Source organism: Pongo pygmaeus, chromosome 1 (assembly GCF_028885625.2).
Source record: "Pongo pygmaeus isolate AG05252 chromosome 1, NHGRI_mPonPyg2-v2.0_pri, whole genome shotgun sequence".
NCBI lineage: Eukaryota > Metazoa > Chordata > Mammalia > Primates > Hominidae > Pongo > Pongo pygmaeus.
The window spans coordinates 186,453,037-186,460,229 of record NC_072373.2 but is presented as its reverse complement, the minus strand read 5'-3'; the positions used below and the strand labels follow the sequence as shown (position 1 = coordinate 186,460,229).

Sequence of the window (7,193 nt, the reverse complement as noted above, 5' to 3'; positions counted from 1 at the left end):
CAGTGGTGTGATCACAGCTCACTGCTGCCCCGACCACCCAGATTCAAGTGATCCTCCCACCTCAGCCTCCTGAGTAGCACGTGCCACCATGACTGGCAGGTGCTAAAAATGAACTGTTTTTTGTTTTATTTTGGAGAGACAGGGGTCTCACTGTGTTGCCCAGGCTGGTCTCGAACTCCTAGACTCAAGTGATCCACCCACCTCGGCTTCCCAAAGTACTGGGATTACAGGTGTGAGCCACTGTGCCTGGCCCTCTAAGCACATTTGTAAAAATGGTATTATTTTTGCACACTTTCTGTGTTAAGAACTTTACATTCATTTTCTCATTTAATCCTCACAATGACCCTGTGAGCTAGATACTGTTATTATTCCCATTTTATAGATAAGAAAACCCAACCTCAGAGAGATTAGGGGAAACCTGTAGGAATGTTACTGATCTTAAATCCTCTTTAATGTATAGATAAAAATTAAAGGTGAGTTTAAATTCCTTTAAATTTATACATTTAAAAAGTTGTTCATCTAAAGTTTAGTACTTTAACAATTGTTCTTAGTAACAAATTACAACTAAAGGATTAGTAACAAATTACCACACCAGCACAGATCCCACACCCTTAAAACTGAGCCCCAGCTGAGCCCTCACATTGAGCCCTTACACCTGAGTCCCCTGAAGCCCCGTGCTGTGTTCAGGGCATGTGTGCCCCAAACGTGAACCCTTACACTGCTGTCTTGCCTGATTTTTTCCCAGAACCTTAATACTGAGTCTTCATACCCATTTTCCTCACTGGAACCTCCCTGAGCCCTTACTTGAGGCAACATGCATGAGCTCTTCACCTGTCTACACATCTGACCTGCTGGTCAGCCCTGACACCAGAACCCCACGCTTGAGCCACTTAACTAGCAGCAGAGTCAGACTCTGAGACCATCCCTTTAGAGGGAGCAGCAGAGGAAATGGGAGCTGGAGGGGAAGGGAGTGGTGGAGATAGGGGTGTGAGCTGGGAGAAGCAGGCATGGGGGAGAACTCTGGGCTGTCAGCCCCTAGCTATGGTCGGGAATGTTCCCAGGCAGCACTGACCTTTCACCCCCACCCACCTCGGTGCGAGGATTGGCTGTCTCTGCCATCCCCGCTTCCGGGACCAGAAGCCACCTCTGGAGCAACTGGGGCGTCCCCATGGCAACCATGCCAGGCCAGCTTGGGAGAGGTGTGGGGCTCCTTCACAGCCTTTTATTGCCCCAAAACAGGTTGACTGTCTCCTCCTGCTAACCCTCAGGGCCCTGCAGATCACAGTGTCCAGAGAGGAGGGGCTGTTGCTCCTAGCAGGTCTCTTGATTCAGGAAAAAGCATTTCTCTGGTCTCAGCCAGATCCTTCCTGGGCTGATCTATTGGGAAACCCAAGCTCTCTGTCCTTGGGCCCCTAGCCCCTACCAACACCCTCCTCGTGCATTCTAGCAGGAGAGCGAGAGGGAGTGGAGACGGTCTGAACTCTTCCCTCTGCCCACCTGGGTGTGGGCTTGGTGAGATACTGAGGGTGGGGTGTCCACCTGAGTCCGTGGAGGGAGGAGCGACTACAGTGTGGCGGGGGCGAGGCCACTCAGGGCTTTGTGACCTAGACAGAGGCTTTATGTGGGTGATTAGCTGTCACGTTGGGTCTAAGCTCCTTACCCTCAGAACCTAGCTTTCCTTCCTGCCCCCAGGGCTAATCCAGAGGTGGGGGAGGGGCTAAAGGCACTGGGCTCTGCCAGGGGCCTTGGTAGGTGCCAGTGACCCATTCTGGGTAACCAGCTGTGGCCTGTTCTCTGTGTATTTCTGCTTTTGTGGGTTTCTCTGGCTCTTCCTGCCTTTGAATATGTGCACCTGTGTTTCCTTCTATCCGTCTCTCCATGTATGCCCTCTGTCCTGTGAACAGCTCTGTGACCCTGACTCTGGGAAGCTGTGGTTGTTGGCAGAAGGCAGGGACACCACTGGGTAATGGGTCACACGAGTCTCAATGACCGGACTGTGGTTGACAGAAAGTCTTGGGGACACAGATTTGTAGCTGGCGTGGGGTTTTAGATAACAAAGGGTCCAGATGGCAATGCATTGGGGGTGACTCAGGGTTTGAGGGACATAGGGTTATTTGTAGTTGACACACAGATTAGGTGAGCCTGAGCTGTGGCGAATGCGGAGTCATCTGGGTGACTCAGTGACAGCAATTCGAAAAGAACCGGAAGGCGGCAGAACAGTAGCAGTGGCTTTCCACCCACCCTGGAATGCGTGGCTGTGTCTGGAGGCATTTTTAGTTGTAACACCTGAAGACAGGGGTGCCAATAGCATCTAGGGGGGCAGAGGCCAGGGATGCTGTTCACTATCCCACAATGCACTGGAAACTCCCCAACAACAAAGAATAATCTGGCCTAATGAACTGTAGACTCTGAAGCCAACTACCTAGGGTGAAATCTCAGCTCCTGCACTCTGCAGCCATGGGCAAATTTCCTCATCTCTAACATGGGGTACCTGGAAAATACCCATCTAAGGTTGTTGGGATTACTGAGCCAATACTTGTAAAGTGTTCAAAATGCCAGTGCTGTTTATTGGTTCAGAGCTGGAGAAAACAAGAGTAGACCCGGATGGAGGGACACATCCAGGTTCCCCTTTCTCATTTCAGCTTCTACTTCAGACAGGCTTTTTCCATTGCCAAAGGCCACTTCAGTCTGATATCATGTCAGTTTAATGGTATCAGAAGAAAAGAGAGCAGTGTTTCCCCGTTTTGATGTAGCACTGTCCTTATAAATCCCGAAGAATGGCTCTGCTTGGCTGAGCTTGGCCATGATCACCCATAGTTTCTCGAGGTGCCATGATTGAGATCGGAGCCACTTGCCTGGAGGAAGGACAGGCTGTTTTCCACAGGGGCGGGATGTTCTTACCAGAAGGACAGAAGGCAGTTGAGTAACCAGGATGACAGATGCTGCTATGCAAGGGTCGTGGGTGCACCTGGGTTGGCACAGCTTCTGATCCAGGAGGATTACAGGTGACCTTGTGCTGCGGGACTGCCCTGGGAGCTAATCTATCAACCTCTCAGAAACATTCAACTTTCTCGACACTTCCTCCTCCACCTGAAGCCCTCTTTCCTAGCACTTTTGACAGCACACTGCCGATTCTCCTCTTCCTCCCCTGGCAGCACCTTCTGTCTCCTTTGCTGACTTCTCTTCTGCCAAGCCTGGAAATGTTGGAGTGTTCAAAACTCAATTCCAGACTCTCTTCTCCTTTATCTTTGAACCTTCTTAGGTGGATCATCATGACGTCACGTTGGGGGCTTGACATCACCATGATGGGACTATTTATACCCTGGAATTTGGAAACGTTGCAAATCAATGTCTTATTTTTCTTGAAGAGACAATAGCTAAACAGTTGCCAGCACCCACTGCCCAACACCATTGTCACAAAAACTTTGTTTTATCCAGGCCTGGTCTTACCCACAACACTATTTCACTCAAATGCTTTCTCAACATATTTTCACACACAACCCAGTGTTATCCCCAAACTATTTGACCCCAGTTTAGCCTTGAGCCCATTTTCATCCACAATGTGTCCCTCTCACGGTCATTTGCATCCAATGTTCTCTAGACACCGCCATCAGCAACACAGAATCACACATAACTAAACTGCACATAACCCAATGTCATCACTAGGTAATGTGTCAGATCTGTGCCCTCCAGACCCTCCTAACACAATCATTGTCACCCAGTCTTGGTGTATGTAGATGTTTTCTTAATATTTCTTAATATTCTATTTAGGATGAGCTTATCATGGAACATAAGAAAAATAAAACAGATGTCAGCCTGTGTATGAAGAATTCATCCACAAGGTTTGGTAAAGGATAATAATAATAATAATCATAGCTAACATATATTCATTGGGTACTTACTAGTACCAGGCCAGTTCTAAGCACTTTTTCTCTTTTTTTTGAGACAGAGTCTCATTCTGTCCCCCAGGCTGGAGTGTGGTGGGGGCAATCACGGCTCACTGCAGCCTTGACCTCCTGGACTCAAGTGATTCTCCTGCCTCAGCCTTGCAAGTAGCTGGGACTACAGGTGCATGCCACTACACCTGGCTAATTTTTAAAAATTTTATTTGTAGAGATGGGGTCTGCTGGAGTTGCCTAGGCTAGTTGTGAACTCTTGGGCTCAAGCAGTCCTCTTCCTTGGCCTCCCAAAGTGCTGCAATTACAGGCATGGTCCACCACGCCCAGCCTAAGCACTATATATATATATATATATATATATATATATACACACACACACACACTCATCTAATCTTCACAACAATCCTATGAAGTAGATACTATATGTTCTTCATTTTAACAGCTCAAGAAATGGATGTGCAGAGGTTAAGTAACTGGTTCAAGTCCATGTGGCTAGTAAATAGCAAATCTAGAATTTGATCTGAGGCAGTCTGGCTTAAAAATATGCATTCTTAGCTGGGTACAGTGGCTCACGCCTGTAATCCCAGCACTTTGGGAGGCTGAGAGGCAGGTGCATCACTTGAGGTCAGAAGTTTGAGACCAGCTTGGTCAATATGGTGAAACCTGGTCTCTACTCAAAATACAAAAATTAGCTACCTGTGGTGGTGTGCACCTGTAATCCCAGCTACTCAGGAGGCTGAGGCAGGAGAATCGCTTGAACCAGGGAGGCAAAGGAGGTTGCAGTGAGCCGAGCGAGATCGTGCCACTGCACTCCAGCCTAGACGACAGAGCAAGACTCAGTCTCAAAAAAAAAAAAAAAAAAAAAAAAAAGCATTCTCCATACTAGGCTACAAACACATCCTTGAAAGTATTTGTGCTTACTTTTGTTGTTGTTGTTGCCTCCTGTGATTAGAAAATATTATGTTTAGATATGCTTGTTTTTATTTTTAAATGTACAAGAAGAAGTAATGTTGTATTAGTCATTAAGCCTTGGTCATAGAAATGTTTTCTTTGCAAAGGGTTGCCCATTTTTGTTTAAGATGAAGCAATTGTACTCATAGCATTGAGCCACCCATTCCTCTGAGTGGGCTAATGAGAGGTTGGTCGTGAATTTTGATCTGATGACCTTGAGGAGAGAGAACCGTAAGCACTGGTCCTGGAGTAAATGGTGGTGTGGTAGGGAGGGAGGAGGAGGACAGATGGTGGGAACCAGAAGAACCAGGTCCAGACAGGCTCCAGCCTGGTCATGAGATGGGGCTGCCATGGTTGATAAATGCTTGAGGTTTAGTTGATGATCTGAGGCCCAGCTCAACTCTTGGCTTCCCATGGAGCATTGCTGGGGACCCGGCACAGTGACATCAACATCACTAGTAGCCCATCTGCCATCAGTCACATCCATCTTGAGGGAAAGAATGCTTAGATCGTGAGAGCATCCTGCCCTGGGACCAAGGATTTGAGAATAAGGGCACGAGTCGGGGTGCTACTTCCTTCCTTGTTTATATCACCTATTTCCTTCTTAGGTGCCTGGTACAAGGAATAATTAGATAGAAACACATGGGTAGCTTAGATAGGGAGGAGGAAGATTCCCTTGGGAGTCTACAGACGCCATACTGCAACACATTGACATTAGAAGTAGGATTGTAGTGTCCTCTAGTGGACGCTTTGTGAATTTACATGGTATTATTTACTGGATGTGGCCGATAAAGGTGGGCTGAATCCGAAAAAGGGAAGATTGGCATCCAGAGTGTTTGGAAAGTGGGCCCATAAGAGAACACTGTGTGTGTGTGTGTGTGTGTGTGTCTATGTGTGTGTGTGTGTGTGTGCACGTGCGCGCACGTATGTATTGGAGGCTGTGTGGCTTCTCCTAACTTCACCATGCAGAAGTCAAGGAAACGGTTAGAGAGGCAAAATGTGGGAGTAGCTAATGGCAATGGCCCAGAGAGATGAAAAAATGTGAGAAAACCAAAGCTTGGAGGTAGGAACTTTCCGATTCTTTTAGAGTAGACTAAGGTGACTTAAGTAGGAAAAGAACGCATAGCCAGTAACTCTCCCAACAGAACTGGATTCGTGCCTGGGGTGATTCAGGATGTCCAGTTAAGTTGGGAAATACTGATTCCACTGATCCCCTTCATTCACTCAGAGCAGACCGAAGACCATGAGACTTCCTACCCACGGTGAGCTAAAAGGACGCTTTTGTCAGAGTGGGGAAATAAAAGGGCTTTATGGGAAGGAAGATAAGAACAGATGAGTCAGAGGTTTCTGCTTAATGGTGAGTATTTTTGTCTTAAAATGTGTGTTTTTCTTCTTTGGAGAAGGTACTGCACTCTTTTTGTGTTTTGAGCTGGAGACTTTCTTTGATATGACTGGATTTTAAGCTAGTTGGTTACAAATGAATATTTGGGGCTTTAGAAAATATTCTTTATGTTTGGGTCCTCCTAAATACATACATAAATTGTTTTATTATTAACCTAAGTTTCTCTTGGTGAAATTTTCTGTGTGTTTGATTGGCCACAGTGTAATTTGTTTAATTTTTGAACACAGTAAGATTTATCTACAAATTAGAGGTGTTGCAAAGTTGATTTATTCTGATAATGATCAGTTTTCTTTGTTTTTGTGTGTGCACACAGTGCATTGGGTTTAATAAGCTTTTTATTGAAGTAAATCATTCGTGCAGAAAAATGCATTAATCATAAGCATATAGCTTAATGCGTCACCACAACGTGAACACATCTGTGTAAACATAACTGTCTTAGTCTGCTGGGGCTGCTATAGCAAAATGCCACAGACTGGCTGGCTTAAACAACAGACATTTATTTCTCACAATTCTGGAGGCTGGGGAGTCCAGGATCAAGGTGCTGGCGGGGCTGGGTTCTGGTGAGGGCTCTCTTCCTGGCTTGTAGATGACTGCCTTCTCACTGTGTCTTCACGGTGTAGAGAGGGCATGAGCAAGCTTTCTGGTCTCTTCTTATAAGGGCACTAATCCCATTATGAGGACCCTACCCTCATCACCGCATCTAAACCTAATTTCTTCCCATCGACCCCATCTCCTAATCCCATCACATTTGGGATTAGGGACTCAATGCATGAATTTGGGGGGCACACAACATTTAGTCCATAATAATAACCATCCAGTAAAGATGCCTCTCTTGTGCTACCTCCCAATCCCAGCCGTCTGCCCTCCCCGAGGTGACCACTAGCTTAACTTCTAACCACAGAGAAGAGTTTTGCCTGTTTTTGAACTTCATATAGTTAGAA

At 46.4% G+C, this 7,193-nt stretch overlaps 1 long non-coding RNA gene across 1 annotated transcript in view; it reads left to right on the top strand.

Moving 5' to 3' along the window:
• Window positions 1-1,664: 1,664 nt before the first annotated feature.
• The window catches only part of LOC129038290 (uncharacterized), a 33,524-nt gene continuing 27,995 nt past the window's right edge, over window positions 1,665-7,193 (top strand). The window contains exons 1-3 of the long non-coding RNA XR_008503113.2: window positions 1,665-3,005; window positions 3,772-3,842; window positions 6,079-6,207. This is a non-coding gene — a long non-coding RNA (uncharacterized LOC129038290). The remainder of the gene's footprint in view (window positions 3,006-3,771; window positions 3,843-6,078; window positions 6,208-7,193) is intronic.